Source organism: Hirundo rustica, chromosome 7 (assembly GCF_015227805.2).
Source record: "Hirundo rustica isolate bHirRus1 chromosome 7, bHirRus1.pri.v3, whole genome shotgun sequence".
Taxonomy (NCBI): Eukaryota; Metazoa; Chordata; class Aves; order Passeriformes; family Hirundinidae; genus Hirundo; species Hirundo rustica.
Window position 1 is genome coordinate 31,699,812 of NC_053456.1, and position 18,273 is coordinate 31,718,084.

Here is an 18,273-nt window from a genome sequence, read left to right on the forward strand (position 1 = left end):
CATTTGTGCTTGTTATTTAGCTGTTCTCCCTCTGACTTACATCCTTCAGGGATAAGAGTTAGGCACAGAAAAGCCCTCCCAAATTAAAATTATGTGTAAATAGATTTTAAAAGTTTTTTAAAAGCTCCAACAGTTTTTTACACATTTGAATCACTAAATATTGAAAGCGTGCATTGGTAATTACTAGCGCACACACTAGCACACTAGAATGAGCATATTTTAGAAATTCAGAGGTTTGCTTACATATAATAAATTAAACTGAATTGTTAGTGGGGTGGAGGTTTTAAATACACCCCCTCATCATTATAAGTTTTGGGGGGTTTTTTAAATATGGATAATAACAAGAGGATAAATAAGGAGACTTTTACTTTTTCCTTCTCTTCTCATCTGTAGAAATCCCACAAGCTTAATCAGAATTGGATTCTGAACCGGCGTATTACATGTAAAGTAAAATCAAAATACATGACAAAAGCTCTCCTAAATAGATGGAGACCCAAAAATAAAACTTCAGGTCAGAACAGCGATTACCTCTTTCCAAACATTCAGGATTTTATATTATTGATCAACCTGGAGACAGAGTCAGTTATTCTACTGGGAACCTTCTCAGGGCATTACACACTGTGGTGATCTGTGATTATAAAACTGCAATGCTAAGGGTGAAATCCTGATTGAATGTTCTTGAACCACCATAACAGAGAGACCATTGAGGCCTCACAGTCCTGTGGGGCTGAATTGTCCCCTCTTCTGCTCACTAGTATTCTAAATACACTCTTTTGTCCTTCTCATGTGTAATTTTATAGTGCAGGTTGACATCATACACAACCATGTCATGAGCCTTATTGACTATTGCCATTAAGGGATTTTCCTCAGTGGAAGAAGAGACTGATTTCTCATATATGAGATTTCTGGAATTTCTCCTCCACCAGGATGGAACAAACTGCTGGAAAATCCCAGCTTGACCTTACAACACTTTTGTAACCACAAAACACAACAGGTATTTTTCATTGTTTCACATAACAGTCGCAAAACCAATAGTCAGTACATCTATCACCTGCAGCTAGAAGGCACTTGAATTTTGTCTCCCAATTCGCTGTGACTAATTTATTTTGCAGGTGCCTTTTTCAAAATCATTTACCCTGAAAAAAACCAAACCAAACAAACAACAAACCTTCTCAGTCACTGGTTTGTATATTTGCAAACGTGGGGCTTTGCAAACCTGATCTCATAGTGGCATAATTATAATATTGGTTTCATGACTCATTCAGTGATTACATGCTAAATGCTAACTGGCCACTCCTTGTCACTCACTATTTGCCAACACAGTGTTTATCTAAACCAGAGTGTGCTGACCAAAAAGCACATGCTGTTAAAAATGCACTTAAATTAAATCATGAAGTTGCTCTTTTTATTTATTTATTTTTACTATCCCTGTGTCATTTTTGAGAGCGTAACACAAACACTGAAGTTGTGTATCCCTTCCATCGTAAAATCAAAAGAGTGTTTGGTTTAGTTTCAGTTCTTTTCCATTGCATTTATAGCCAGACCAAAGAGACAGCCATAAAAAAGATTGGTGCCTTCAGACCTGCACTGACTTTGGAGCAATATCTTCCTAAGCCCAGCCCTGAAGCGTGTTACCACAAGACTGACAAAAAAGGGTGAGTTACTCCCTGGAACAAAAACAAAGCTCTACACACTTCCCATTTTTCTGCTGAAGAAGGGGGAATGAGAGGAGAGCGAGTAGGAGAAGGCTGAGCCCTTTATCAAATCACAACCCCCTTGTTCTGCCACGATTTGCCTGCCATGTGCCAGTCCCCACAGGGTGGGGAACTGGCTTTTCTTCACGGCTACTGTTTTTCCCTCGTGTTGTGCCAGGTGAGCTCAAATGCACAGCAACAACTCAACGCTGTGATTTCACCAACATGGAGATTGCTCAACCTCCCCTTGAACAGAGCCACACGAAGCTGTCCCAGGGCAACGCCCTCCCCTGGGACGTTCCAACCTTCCTTCTGTGCGAGGCCACACAAGTGAGCCCCGCAGCATTCGCACATTACGGACTTCTAATGTCCTATCGCGTCAGGCCGAAAGTATTAAAGCTCAACGAAACCACTTCTCGTGTTTATAGTACGACTACGTAATCTCAAGATACTTGGAAATTTCAGATAATGACAAAGTACAAATAAACAGGAAAATTGGGTGCTTTTGGGAAATTAAATTCAACTTCCTGTAACTGATAAAGCAAGGTGAAGCTGGAGTGGGAAAAAAAATTTAAAAATGCCAGAAATATTGTTCAAACAATACTTAAATACTGAACTTACCATTGATGTAAGTGGTACAAATAGCTGTTTGTAAAACCATGCAACTTAAGCCAATCTACTGGCTGCATATAGTTGCCATACACAGTTTGATCCATACCATACCATTCAACTGCAAAACTAACAGAGCTTTGCTAAAAATGTATGCTGAGAGGTACAGAATCCATATTCTTTGTCAAGAGATTCACACATGATAGAGCAGCTCCCGGTATTTTATTTAGGTTTAGCTCCTTCTTTTCAGCCACCTGAACACTGGAACAGGTTGCTCAGAGAGTTTGTACTCTCCACCCTTGGACACAGTCAAAATGGAGCTGCTCTGAGTGATGCCTTTCCCTGGTCTCAAAAAACTGAGAAGCAGACACAATTAAGGGATAAGGGGGTTTCACCCTGGTATTTTAATAAGGATCCTTGGTGCACCACTTTGCACACACACAATAGACTGAGTAAACAGGGTCTAGACCCACCGGTCTTAAAGTCTATTACAAGGCAAACAACATAGGTAATAAAAATATTCTATTCGTGGAGGCTGTCTCTATGCAGGAAACTTATTCATCTACACTAAGAACAAAACACTTCTGATACTATCAAAAACAGGATGCTGGGAAAATAGAATGTAATATTTTGGACATGTATAAGGATATTCACTTTAATTTGAACAACTTACATGGAAGCAGAAAACAGAAAGGTTGAGATTGTTTATAAAATATCTGTGTCTGAGGCTCAAGTTTTGACACAGGTTGGAAGAGTCATGCCACAGCATCAACAAATCAGCCATGCCTCACCTAACTAAGGCTGCTTACAACTCATACATGCTCTCTTATCAGGCACCAGAGTGAAGGCAATCCCTCCCACCACAAGCAATCACCATCAGGAATGTTGATATGAATCAGAGAACTCAGCTCCACGAGTGACATCAGTGACGAGAGCATCACCTGCATCTGTGCATTTTATTGCAGTTCAAGATCAGAAGTTATTCAAAGATCACTTCTGGAACTAACCATGAGAGACTTTAGCATCAGCATAAGTGACAATTACTTCATACACAACAAATAAATAACTAAATGCGATTAACAAAATGTAGATTAACCCATTCAGTTATACTTGGAAAATATCTGGATACTAGATTAGTTTGGCCTGCAAAATTAAAAGATGCAGAGAAATCTGATCAAAAGAACTGTTTCCTCTCTCTCATACACCCTATTTTGGTCCAGCTGACCATTTTTAACTGCTAGTTTCACTTTGAAATTTAGGTGGTTTATATTCCTCAAAGTGTATTTACACTCTTTAGGTCTCTTCTACAGACACTGGATATAATGCACAGTTCCTTGATTGTCCATGTTCTCTAATATACTAGAAAAAGGGAAAGCATTATGTGCATTTGAAAAGTGACATATCCAGAAATCAGCAAAAAGTCTTGCAATCTTAAATAACACAAGGCCAACAAAGTGAAGCCACAAGCTGCCACTTTCCTTTGCAGTTATGAGATGGAAAGAAACCGACTGTCTGTTAGTTGTTATTTCACAGTTTTTGTCAGGTTTCAACAGTTGGTATCAAACCTAGAGAAGCCCACCCCACCTGGCTATATATATTTCCATGTAACTCCTTCCCTCCAAGTATCCTCATCTGCCTCATTATACTCATTTTGGGTAAGGATACCAAGAAGATGCACTCAGAGCTCCAGGCTCTGGTAGGGGAGTGTGATTTGTAAGATGTTATTGTTAGAACTTTTGCAGGAATAGCTTGCCTTTTCCCTGCTCTCTTTAACTTTTGCCTCCTACCATTCTGCTGTTGCTGGCATCAGCCAACATTTCCCTGAGCAAAGCCTCGGGCACTCTCTGGCAGAACTTCTTGGACAAAGGTCTGAGCTTAATCTGTTGTAACAGGCTGAAAATTCTGTAGTAACTTTATTTAAATATATCTCCATGCTTCACAGTTAATAAGTTATCCTAATAGAAATATACCAGACATTTCAGAAAGCTTTGAAAAAGAGAGGAAAGGCATCTCTTCCTCGCTTCTATATTTCAGCTCCTTAGGCTTTTGTCAGTCCAATTAGAAGAGATATTTCTAAGCCCTATTCCACACCAGCCAGTCCATGGTCGTTGAAATTTAAGCTTAGCTCAGAAACACCATCTTTATCTAAGAATCAGTGCAAACCCTCAGGCTTTATCTGTGCAAACCTCTCATGCAAAGCCCAACCAAGAAACCCACACAAGAACCAGAAGAAAGATGGTTACATTAAGAATTAATTCTGAAACTCCAGGATTAAAAATAAATTCAAAATACTTCTGAATAATCTGTTTCTCTTACCTCATGATTTTTGACATTGCTCCCATTTTGCCCACAGTCTGATACTGAAAATAAGAGCTTGGAATGGGGGACTTTTAGAAAAATAAAAATAAAAAACCCAAGAAGCTATTAAATATGTTTCTTATTTCAGTGACAATTCTATAAGTGAAATGATGAAATTAATACTTTGCTGAAACTGAAATCAGCCAATTTTTGCTTAAAAAAATAACTATACTATTTTTTTTTTTTTAAGTATACTGGGTTTCAAAATAATGGAACCCAATACGAGAAACAATTTAAAATTGTAACTTTTTGGAATTCTTGAAAGAAAAAAAACTGTCAGAACTATCATCCTCTTTACCTCGGTTTACCAGATACAGTGCAACTCTTACTTTTAATGGCCATTCAATCAATAACAGAATTCTTCAAAAAACCCAAAACACTACTAGCATCAAGATATCACATTAAAAACACTCAGATCTCACATTATATTCAGACAACTTACATGCTTGGGTACTATCCCATAAATTACATTCATCAACCATCTTCATTCTATTCCACCTGGATTTAGTATTAAATAATGAACAAAATTACAGCAATTATTACAATTAGCAAATGGCACCCTCTATTAGCACACTTCCGCTTTCCAGAGCATTACTGAAAGACACATCCATTATTGCAATTTCCAAGGTCATTTCTACAGGCTCTCCTAAGCGCGGCCTTTTTGTACAATGGTAATTCACTAATTATGCTAATTATTTAGGGCAGTATTTTAGGTTCAAGGCTTATTTTAAAATAAGGTGTATGAAAACAGGTGTTGTGGGCTTCACGCAAGAATGTCCATATTAAGGCTCCTCTGAGAGGCTAACATCACCTTAAAGATCTTAGAAATTGAAACCCTGCGAAGTTGAAGAATTTGGACAGCAAAATGCAACCATGTTTTACTAATGATCTTTTTACTTACTTCTCCATCTTTGTCACATTTCTTTTATGCATAACACCAGATGCACAGTACAAGGATTATATGTGTAATTTCACATAACCCTGTGGAGGGGAAAAAATAATAATTCAATTATACAGGAAAAAATCACAGATGCACAGAATAGTTGAGGTTGGAAGGGACTTCTGAAGACCATTCAGTTGAATTATCCTGTAAAAGCAGCCTCAGCAGAGTAGGCTGTCCAGGCCCTTCTCTGGCTGGGTTTTGCCCACCTCCAAGGCTGCATAATCCACAGATTCAAGATTTTCCTTTACTCAGCTAAACCCACCTACCCTTGGCACAAATTTAGATTTAAGATACTGATAAGTCAGCATTTTGCTTCTCTAAGTTCAAAGTTTTGACAATGGCACAGCTTTACAACCATAGTCTGAGGAGTAAGTACTGAAGAGGAAAAGTAAATTTCTCTTACTGTGGCTATTAAATCCATGAGTTAAAGCAGGAATTATGTGAGTTTATAGGTCCAAACTTTTTTTGCTGTGAGGGCTCAGTCTGAGACAAGCACTTGCACAGGTTATCAAATAAATTAACATCTTCAAGTTGCTTTGAGATAATCAAGGAATCAAATGCTCTGAACAAACTCAGATGATTTAAAAACAGTCATAAATAATTCTTTGTTATTTGGGTAGTGTGTGGGGAGTTGTTAGTTTTTTTGTTTTCTGAAAATGAAGCATTACATATGGGATTAAGATCTGCTCATAGCAACAGTTCCCACAAATACAGAAAGTAGTTGTGTCATCCTCAGTGTTCTGTGCCTACACATTGGGTGGAAAATTTGGAAAAGAAATCTCTTGAACCTGAATAATCAGTGCATTGGGTGGAGCACTCACTTTGCAGCACTGAATATTCACCTCTGGAACTGAGTTCAAATCCGAGTCAAACTGATGTAACAGAAAATTCTCCAAACAGAGCATTAATAACAAAACATCTTGTCAGAAATCAGCTTCAGAAAGATAATGCCTACAGCAAATTATTTTTTTATTAGCTGTTGAGCCTTATGGCCAGGGTACTATAGAGCTGTGGTCTGAAAGAGAAGTCCTTAATACTTTGTTGTGCCTTTCAAGACTGTAACTGCTAAATTAGATACTAAATTTGTCGAAATTTTAGGTCTTTGTTTAGATCTCTGAAGAATTTATCAACTGCAAATTCAACTTCACAGGGAAGAGTAGCAAGCCAAGAGGCCTCAGAATAAATATTCAAGACAAATTTTGTAAGACCAGGTTTTGGGGCACAGAAAAATACTCCTGTATCTTGTCCTTTTCTGATCATAATAGTTTTCCCAATCTGGAGCAACCAGTCCTATCTGAGTGAGACAGAGGAATTCCAAAAGGTAGGAAGGTACAGAAGTGCTGCTGAGTGTTACTTTACCACACTTTTCACATTTGCTGGATCCAAAAATACCAGCAGTGCAATGTCTTAAGACGGGTGATGTTCTGTGTATGTTTGATTTCGGCAGAAAAGAAGTTTCCAGAAATTCTACTTAATTCCCAACCAGAATGGCACAATCACAGATTCTCAACAGGTAGTTGTATTCTTGAGTGTCAACTTGTGATTAAATATGCCTTTTATATACTTTCAACTTTACAGCAGTAAAATGTTTGACTTACTTTTGCTACTAACAATAATGAAATGGTCATCACGAGAGTACTTCAGAGTACATTCAAGTGCAGATGTATTCTGAACAACGGAGCAGCCACAGGTGACCTACCTGAGTACTGAATTTCTTGAAGTCTTGTCACTACAGAAATATACATTGAGACAGATAACAGACAAGAATGCAACATTTAGTCTACAACTACACCTTGAATAAAGCTTTAGGCCAGCAACACTGGCACCTACGGGATAATACAAAGTGAGCCAGTGGCTAGAGTGTAACAGCTGACACAGAGATGCATTTCCAAACCCCCAGGCACAACAGGTATGAAACAAGATGCCTTAACCTCCAAAATTTACATTTTAGAGGAGTTTCATCAAAAGTACACTATCCCCTCAGTGATATTTGGTGCCCCTCTTCTGAAATTGAAAGACAAAAAAGCTCTGCTGTAAAAGAGTAATACTATCAAAAAAGACTTGTGGCATCACTGTTCATATTTGGCCTATAGGATGAAGAAATGAAGTATTAATTTACGCCAAATACAGGTGTCCTGGAGTGACTTTTTGATCCCCAGTTGTCTGTTCTGTTTATGCTGTATGTTAAGTTCTGTACCTTTAAGACTAAGTAACCCCTGATAAGTAACAGCTGTGCTAATTAACCAATGCAGCCTTACCCCTGATGAGTAACAGCTATATCCAACGAGGATGAGTGAGATCAAAGAGGGGGTTAGCTGCTAAAGGGAGGATCATAATGGAGGAGGAACCTTGAGGAGCATCAAGCAGAGATTCACGGAGCAGGATTCTGGAGAGAGAGAATCACTACTGTGAGACTTGCTCCAAGAGTGAAGGGGGAGAAAGAAGATGCACGGAGTTTGTTTTGAAAACAGCGTTCCCTCTCTGCATTCCTGCTCCTGGGCCGTGCTCGTCTGAGGCACAGACACGCAGCAGCACGAAGATCTGCTTCGCTCTTAGTTTTAGCTAGCTGAGGCAGAGAAGTACTCTGGACTGTTGTTTTTATTTGTTTGGTTTTTTTTTTTCCTTCTTCTTGGGACTGTTCAAACCTGTCCTGGACTGAAAAACCCAGAGAGACACCTGGATCTCACACCTGCACCCCTTGGGCCCAGGACAGCATTTTCCAGCACTGAAGGAACTGATAAGAGACTGAGTGAGCTGAACTTCCCACAGCAAGGACTTTCTGAATTTACCATCCCACTTCAGAGCAATGAGAGGTTTTATTGTTTCATATTATTCATTCTTTATGCTTGTGGGCACTTTGTTTGTTAAATAAATAGTTTTTTCCACTTTCCTCCGAGAAATTTCTTTTCCTGGACCAGTTGGGGAAGAGACCATTTGGGTTTGCTCCTCAGAGAAGTCCCATTCAAGGCTGCTCTCCCAAATTTGCCCTGAACCAGGACAAGGGGGCACTGCTCTAGGAAAAAGGCAGATGAAAGAACCCAGCTTCTCCCTACTGTTTACTATGGAGATTTCCATTAAAATAACTAAGAAGTGGGTTAAAAAACTTTGCCCATTTCACCCACCACATAAAGGCGCTTTTTTTTTTTTTTTTTTTTTTTTTTTTTTTTTTTCATTTGAAGCAGGAAAGAAAAACTGGAAGTGAATATTTTTTGACAAACCTTTGTGATAAAATCAAGCATGAGGCAAAGTGTTGCTACAGGCCTGGCATGAAATGAGCCTGTGTGACTCAGCTGAGTTCACAGAAGTATGCTCTCCCTCTGATTAATCTTTAGTCTTGTTCTAAACAAAAGTACTTACCTGACCAATTGATTTTCTATGAGAGGGTGCAGTGAAAACTTGGGAAGGAAATGCTTCAATTTCAGAATAAGTGTTTTCAAAGAAGTATTTTAGAAATATATGTATTTTCTTAGGAACAGGAAATTTCAGATCAGAGCCTGAATGAAAAGGCAGAAAGTTCATCAATAAGCCTAAGGCTTATTCTGCCAGCAAAGCTTTACATTTCACAGTCCTTACTCTGACATTTTCTTACTAGCTGTCCTCTGAGATAATAAAGCAGCAGGTCACAGTCTGATGATTTTAATTCTGTGGAGGATTTGGATCCTCCATGTCTTATTTATATTTGTGTGAGAGGCATTAGAGTTCACAGCAGAATCACAAAAGCCTTTTTTTTTTTTTTTTTTTAAAGCATTTTCCAACAAATTCAACAAATTAAAGCAGTGCTAATGAATAAAATAATTAATTTTATGGCTCATTTCAATAACCTCTTCTATATCCTTTCATTATACATTCCATTCCTGCCTAGGAGGATAATGAGGAATTACAGAATCCTCTGAAGGTTTTTAAAATTTATTACTATCCACGTTTTTTTCCAAATTTGTTACTGGCAAGTTACACTGACACTGGGGTTATTCTGTTAATGTCAAAGCTTTGATGCTTGACAAAAAGAGATGCAGAATGTGTAAACATGTGAAATTATACCTGACATTTTCAAGTTATGGAGGATCCCTAGGTTACCATTTTATTTTTCTTAATTTTATTTGAAATATGCATTTTGAAAATCGTGCTTGTCAAGACATTGTAAGATTCACAGTGTTCTCAGAAAGTGTTATTTTTCCCTGTGAAGAGACCCTTCTTAATAAATACTGTACAATGATTTAAAATGCTTAGTACACCTCAGAGAGCAGGCAGTCTGACAGCTCCTGAAATCACCATCAGGAACCAAGTTCAACTGTTTGAAGCTCTGGGAATTATATTCTAATGGCCTGAATCTATCTGCTTCTCTCTTTTTGTCAATACTTACTCTTAATGAATCTACAAATACATCATGAAGTGCTTCCATCTGTGAAGCCACGGACTAAAACACATTCCTCTTTATGGAAAACAACTTGTCTTCTTAGGCTACAGTAATATCCCTAAATACACTGTCAAAATAGACTGGAAAAAACTTGAGATCAACAGGAATTGCTGTTATCCCAATGAAAACAGGATAAAATCCTAAGGAATATTTGCTTGCTCTGGTCAGTGATGTATCCAAAGAGTATGACAAGCCAAGATGTTATAAAGGGCATTTTTTATGTCCATCAAAATTTATTCTGAACTAAGTTATGTTCCAAGATCTTCCATCTTTCTGACTCAATCATTCTGGATGCTACTGCTTCCTCATTTGCATTGGTTCAGCACTTTGTGCATCTGCTAATTAATGAATTATAATTAATTAAATACATCATATTTGCTAAATGTGTACCAGGAAACTCAAACATTTAACTGAGAAGGGAATTTTTCACAGTTAAAAAACACATCAGTGAAGATTCCCAATGTCAATCACAACTATTAATAATTGAAAAACTTTTAAACACTTCAGTACTACTTCTACTATTTGTATCTCACTAAAATAGCAGTGAGGACTTAATAGGATTCAGGCTTATTTTAAAAGAAACACAGCAGGAAAAATAGCTGTACTTATAGGAACTTTGGTCCAAAAATATGATCAACTGTGATCAGTGATGTTTCATATTCCTGGTTTCTACAACCTCCTCTCAACATAGTCAAATACTAAATGAACAAATAATGAACTTCATTTGTACAATGACAATACCTGCCAATAACCCCTGTTACCTAAGGTTTAATCATGGTGGGCAAATTTAAAAAGTCACCTAACAAAGAAATTAAAATTTTAAACTTGAAATTACATCTGCATAATTTTCTAATTAAAAGATATTTCATGGCAAAACAATCTACATTTTAAAATAGACAGAAGCAGTGGTAAGAGTTTAAAAAAATATAATCAGAGTATTTTATTACAAAATTAACCAAGACTAGACTGCCCCAAAGCTTACTATTGAAGCATCAATAATTACAAAACTCAAATATCACACAAACTGGATGGAGAGGAAGAAAGTAAATTTGATGTGTGACTTCCAGAGAAACAAAAAACCTCAGAGCACAGCTCTCACTCTACTTTTCTTAGGAACAGATCTTAGCATAGCCACTGATTTACAAAAGAATTTTCCTAGTAAGGCAAAACATCTAACTAGTGATTTATGACAATGGTAGGAAGTGCACTTGGAGCTGGGGCTGCTCCTAGAATTTCTGCAAGTATAGCAAAAAAAAGTCTCTTCGATACAATTGACTTATATGGGTGAGTATATAATAAGCATTGCATTCTGCAGCTCTGAGAAGTGAGAACAAAGAGCTGACTTAAATTATTTTACAACTTTTGGAAAGATTCATTAATACCTTAAAATATGCAAAATTGCTTACAAGAGTAGTTAACATTTATACCAGAAACTATGCTATTTCTCATGGCCATCAGGTTCTGCCAGGGATTCATCTCTTCGATTATAATTTACTATCTGGTTTTCATTTTTCACGCTTTCCGTGGTAAATGTAATTAGCTTAACTTTATGACTAAAGAGTATTTTCCTCTTTATATTATTTGTAATTTATATTCCTTATAATCAGACCCAGCTTGTCTTTGGTTTTGGAAACACGAGAAAAAACATTCTTATGCATAAAGCTGGAAGCTTTGATAGATAACATTCAGCTGATACGCAGATCTTCGTCATTTCTCTTACAGTTGTTCCCAAGATCATTACATCCAACATTTCTTAGGATCAGAGCCCTAGTGACTGCACAGTGACAAAAATCCATTTGCTAATATTAAAAACAAACATTCAAGTATGAAACTGCAATTAAATAGAAAGAATACCACAAATAACGCCTATTCAGTTTCCCAATAGTCGAAGTCCACACACGAGGCACTACAGATCAGGTTGACGAAGAATTCTCTGGGAATAAAGGCCATCCTTTTATTCTGTGATTACACTGACTTATCAAAGTGAATATTTAGCACTCACTCACCAATGTTGGTGTTGTGCCAATAAAGAAAAAAAATGAAGTAATGGCAATAAAAGTTTAAACAGAGTATTTTTGAAAGGTTCCTGAGGACAGGTAATTACAAAGGATCCTGCAGCAAGGACAGGATCTATAAGGACAGTAGGATTTGCAAGGTATTTTAAAATATCCCCTTTTAGCTCTGGTATTGAACAGAATACTTGTTTAGTTTGCGGTTGATCATAAGGATTTCCCCCCCGAGATTCAGAGTGATTTCATCACTTATCTGCCAAAAGATGCATCAGAACAGTTTTAATGAAATTAACATTCTCCAAGACAGATGTTTCAAACTGAAAGAGGCAGTTCACAATTCACTTTCAGGAAAGAAGAAACAGTAATACCATTTAAGTAATTTAAGTTTGATATCAAGTTGTATAAGAGTTTTACAATTAAATAATAGAGAAGAAATCTACTTTTGGAACTAAGATAACACCTATTACTTGACAGATTATACAGGATTCATAGAGGCATCACAGAAATATGACATTATTCTTTTTAATGAATGTTCCCAACACAAATTAAGTAATTAAGTGCGGAAAGCACAGACAACGAGAAAGTCCCATATAAATTCTGTCAATGACATTTATGTCTTCAAGAAATCCACCGGCACGTTTATTGTTCTAAATCCAAAGTGATGTTTCAAAGCAATTACAGTAGTGGATTCTTTATTTTCCCGTTGCACATTAATTCAAAGCAACACGCTAAAAGTCAGCCAGCAGCATCATAATATCTTCATGCTATTCTCAGTAGCCAAAAGGCAACATGTGGCAGCCACCACAAACAGTTAAATCACTAACTCTTTAGCAGCAGTGAAGAGGAAAGCTTTGAGGTCTTTTGTCTCACAAAGGATATTTCAGCAGAACACAGATTTACCCATGGGACCTGAGTGCACAGCTAGCAGAACCACCACAGAGAAGCTGTTGTTTGTGAAGCACAGTTCAGTGGGCTCTGGATAAAAGTACCCCAAGGAGCCAACTCAGCACAGGGGGCACAGAAAGCACAGCTCTCTCCCAGGCACTGGGCAGTGCCCTGCCCTTGGACCTGCCCACAGGACTGGAGTGCACGAACACAACTCTACAGCCCCATGCCTGTCCCCAGATCCAAAGTTCAGAATAAGCTATTAAGCAACAAAGTATAGCAGACTTCAGGTCCCCATGAAACACTCACTAAAAGAGATATCCAAACTTTTACTTACATATCTAACTGCTCGCACTCTGGGTTTTGGAAGCCCATGTGAGGTAGAGCAAAGGTAAGGAAGTGCTGGCCAACACTTGGTTTCTCTGACGTATCATTTGACAACTGAGTCACAAAGAGGCCTTATGCTGTTTTAGCACACTAGAACAAAAAATGAGAAGGGGAAAGGCAAAAGAAAAGTCAAATGTTTTCCAATTATTTTTTAATCATTCTGTAATTATGCCTTTCCTTCTGAGACAAAACACTTAGTTCAGGAAAGGATTCTTTGGAAGTGTTAAGAGTCAGATGCAAACAGGGTGGCCTCTTTAGCACAGAATATCCTCAAAAAGGGCCTGGTGCCATGCTATGTGTGTGGATCGACACGGAGAAACAATTCAGACTGGGGTCACATAGGCTTCTTTGAACCATATTCATAATTTCATGGGCAAAGGAGTAATAGTACTACTACTAGGAGTAAGTACTGCTAAAAGCGTTTCGTATTTCCTTAATAAAATTCTATCTACAAAAGTTGTTTCCCTGAAAATAAACAACTGAAGATATTTGTTACTCAATGTTCACACCACTTTTTCAGCCTTTGAATTACCTGAAAAGCTGCCAGCTTTTCCACGAAAACAGAGCATAGTGTCTCTGTGCTATTTTCTTTGAATATGCTCTTGGTTTATCCAGTAAAAAAACATGTACCTCTCCAGCAAAATATTCCGAGCCATTTGTTGCAACTTTGTCTGTAGCTTTGGCAGGCTTCCAGGGCTATCCACTCAGCACATTTCAAAGCAACCCAGAATCAGCAAGCAAGTTGAAAAGTTCTCAGCCCCTCCTTGGGTTCACACATTGGCCTCAAAATGGTTATACAAATGTAAACACCATAGTAATTTTTTCCAGTGTGCTTCTGGAGCATGTTTGCAATTTTTTTTTTTTTTTAGGCTTTGGTTGCTCTGCAATATGAACCATTGCACAGTAAGGGTGAACACAAGAGATTCACTTCAAAACCACATTCCAGATCTAAAGCAAAGACTTGGTGAAGATGCAGCCTCTTTTTATGTTATTACAGAGACTTGAATACTTGAACAAAGTTTTCTTGTTAGAGCTGAGATTATACCTGATTATTTCCTTCAATACTTAGCAAAAGTGAAAATCACCCAAGATATGGGCTGTTGTTCAGTCCTCAGACCAGCCAGCCAGCCAGTTTGAACCCTTTTCTAGTGATAGTACTTCAAAGAAATCTTCAAGTCTTCAAGACTGTCACCTGCTGAAGTCAGGGACACCATTGCTGACTAAGGGAGCAGAGCATGGTAATAACTAGTCAAAAATGATATTATTTAAAGACAGGGATATAGGCAGAGATAGGACTCTGTCTGTCTTTCCACAATAAACTTTTCCTTTGTTTTATTTGAAGTACAACTTTTTCTCCACTTTCCTGAGGGCAGTTTTTTATACCTAGGGAATTAAGAAACTCCAATCAACCAATCCAAACACCAAGATTCTATTTTTGCAATGGATTAAATGATGAGCTATTTTTACAATAGGGATCAAAACAAGAAGCTGAATAGCAGCAAATTATGCTGCTTCTGGTATTTCAAAGACCTGGTGATATTTGCTACAGTAAATACCAGTTTTATGGCTGTTCTGTCTGACTAATTAGCAATGAAACTGCAGAGATGCACTCACTCTACATTGAGCAAGACTTCCGTAGATTTTTATATCATTGAATCAAAGATTACACAGTTCATTCTCTAGTCTTTTAAACGGGGATAAATTGGTAAGAAATCTTACTCCTTAAAAACACAATTTAAATAGACTTTTAGGACATTTACAACACTGCTTATATTAAGATTTCATACTTTAAATTCTTGTTAAATATACTCAATTTGTGAATTACTGCCATTGTATTTACTATGGTCAGGCTAAAAATCAGTGGGAAGAAAACAATCTGACACCTAAGGAAATATGCATTCATATTAAAGTTAAGAACTACCAAACACAAACAAACATTCAAATCCAATCATCACCTCCAACTGTACTGTGTTTGCGTGTCCTGGGAAAGCTTCCTACTTCTGTCAGCATATACCAACATTTGTTTTTCTGCAGGGCAGCCTCTTTGTGTTGTTTATCTTCTGCAAAATGAAGTTATTATTTTTTTCCTGGGCGAGAAGTTTCTCTGCAATCTTGAGGAACAGATTAATCAGTCCATTTTAAAATCAAGTATATTCATCTCTGTTTCTCACAACCATCTGAGTTTTAGCTAATTTCATAGTTAATGTAATAAATTAAAACTTAGTAAGCAAAAGGTTGTGTCCTGACTGAAAAGACTTCTTGGACTACTCTGACTGTGTTCATACTTTTCTCAAAAGCTTTTCGTCATGTGTCTCACATGCTGAGACTTTTTATTCTTACTAGTTAAATTCATTCCAAAAATCTCAGTTCACAAAAGACTGTAGCCAGTGTTGCAAGACTGAGCAATACAGACGAGCTTTCTAGAATAGAGCAGGTCATATGAAGCAGAACTCCTGGTTTTGTACTTGTCTCCAGGCACAAGAGCACATATTTAATGAACAGATGCTGAATTGCCCAACCACGAGAATTGTCTGCAAGAACAAACACAGATTCATATTCTTTTTTGCAGGTGCAGTACTATGAGCTTCAGCCAAATAAAAATTCAGCTTTTATAATCTTCAACACAAAGCAAGGTTCGTCTAACATTGCTGTGCCTATCATAAACTTAAAAATCAAAGTAACTGACTATCATCCACAAAATTAATGTTTCTTGAAGCTCTCCATAAATCTAAACGTTACATCAGTGTCTCTTTTAAGTACTCTACAGTAAATATTTCTGGTAGCTTGGAAAACCTGTATTTTAAAACTTTTGATTTAATTCTAAAAATTTACCCAACAAAATTTGTTTGGCTTTCTGTTCTAAATGCATTGATTTTCTATAAAAGGATAATCTATTTGCAGTGTATTTTAACCTCTAAAGAAAAGGTAAGCACTGTCATGTAAATATTCTAAATGCAAAAACTAACCAGAATAATACAGCTTTAATCTGTGTATTTAAGTCCCACCCATTTCAAAATCTGGGCTTTAAGATGTAGGCTGTTAAAAACTTTAGTGCAGAAATTTTCTGCTGTTTTCAAATTACACAAACCAGTCTTTCTTCATAATTATTGATCACAATAGCAGTTTGTGGAACTCAAGAGGCACTCAAATCTGCTGCCCAAGCTTTCATCATTTTGCTCCGAGGTTTATTTTACTCTAAACTACAGAAAATAAAAGAGAAATACTTGGAGAACACAAGCATGGGAACACACACACGTGTTGAGTTGCATCTGAACTTCTTAGGGAAGCTTGTAATGAAACAGATAAAAACAGTGACAAAGGGGGTAATGACAATATATAATATAGATTTTCTTTTTTCTTCCTGAAAACAGAGATAGTGTCTTGATGCCTTGGCCCTGCTACAAGTGCCACTCCCCATCTCAGCTTATGCAATAAGTGAGTGAAGGTTATGAAAGCTTCTCCCATGTTAGGCTGAGACTGAGGTCATACGGTTACTCTGAATCCAGAGATTTCCCTTGAAAACCCCCTGCAAGCAAGGAGAACACACTGACCATTAACCACTGACTCCTTCCACACAACACAGCTAATATATGAGGGTGAAAGGTTCATAGCCTTTAACACGTCCTTTTGAACAGAAATTTCTGTGAATCACAGTCACATGAAGATTATTTTAGGGAAAGCACCATTTCTGGCACAGGCAGCCTACCAAACAATAGTTTAGTTTCAGCTTTTTTATGGGTCTCTCAGAACAGTGCTGTATTAAACAGCACAAGCGAAAAGAGTGACACTAAGCTGTAGAAAAAAAGTATAAAATGTTTCGTATTTGTTTGGGCTGTGTGATATCCAACATTTGTCTGCACTCTATAGCCAATGCAAAATGTTGATGAAAGAGCCTGAAATTCTCCTAGCTATTAAGGCAGAATTCTTAAAAACTCTAACCACTAAACAAAGTTCCACATCTTCTCACATAATTTCCTTTTTTAGTATTGCTAATTTGTTGGGTTTTTTGTTTGGTTTTTTTTGGGTTTTTTGGTTGTTTTTTTTTTTTTTTTTTTCTGAGTGGGAAAGGTCTTTTTCTCTTTTCTGTCTGTCCCAAATGAATTACAGTAACCAAGTAAAAACTTAAACCATCTTGCTTACCACACACATCCATCAAAGAAAGATCTGAATTAATCCCATGCCAGATTAGGAGAAAAACAATCACAGATGTTCTTAGGACACATGATACAGTGAGAAATATGCCTGAATACCTGTCTTGTATCAAATATATTTGGAAATATTCTGGAACAAAAATGAACACAGTGCTGAACTCATGAGGTTTCACCAAGGAAGCAGAATTAATTCACAGCAACCTGGGATATGCTCTCTTAAAGAATCCAAGTGCCCCCATGGAGTATTTATTGAGATGCACAACACTTCCTAGACTTTCTTAGCCTTTAATGGCAATTTGAACAATTCCATGATAAACTGCTGCAGCTACAGATTTGAACCAAATAAAATAACAATTAAAAAAAACAGAGCTTCAAATAAACAATTTAATCTAGATAATTAAATTTTTATAGCTTGTGTCTCTAAAATCATAGTCTGTGGCTATTCCTTTTAAACTTCAGCTTTCCTAAAGAACAAATTTCATAATAAAAAATATACTATTGGTGTAATAATTTGAAATCTAACTGGAAATACAATTATCATGACTGAGGGGGGGAGGAAGTTCTCCAAAAGTAGGAAATACTTGACTATGGAGTAAAAGTAACACGATCAATTTTAAAAATAATCTTGTCTTTTCCATCCATTGTGCTGTTGAAAATTCTTATTTGTGATTTTACAAGGCTATAAATCAAGCAAAATAGGAAGTGTCTCCTCAAGCCCTGAGCAAACAGAGTACCAGCTGCAATAATAGTATTTTGGAATGAAATCTTTGCTATATTCAATAATAAAAAAAAAAATCTTGAAATGTTAACAGCCATTATT

At 37.0% G+C, this 18,273-nt stretch overlaps 1 long non-coding RNA gene across 4 annotated transcripts in view; it reads right to left on the reverse strand.

Moving 5' to 3' along the window:
• Positions 1 to 18,273, reverse strand: part of LOC120755196 (uncharacterized) — a 73,492-nt gene that overhangs the window by 11,589 nt on the left and 43,630 nt on the right. For 2 of the 4 annotated variants that reach the window (XR_005701678.2, XR_009208044.1), the window contains exons 3-4: positions 13,253 to 13,392; positions 5,563 to 5,642 (exon numbers count right to left, since the gene is read on the reverse strand). This is a non-coding gene — a long non-coding RNA (uncharacterized LOC120755196). The remainder of the gene's footprint in view (positions 1 to 5,562; positions 5,643 to 13,252; positions 13,393 to 18,273) is intronic. The other 2 variants (XR_005701679.2, XR_009208045.1) reach the window with 1 other exon arrangement.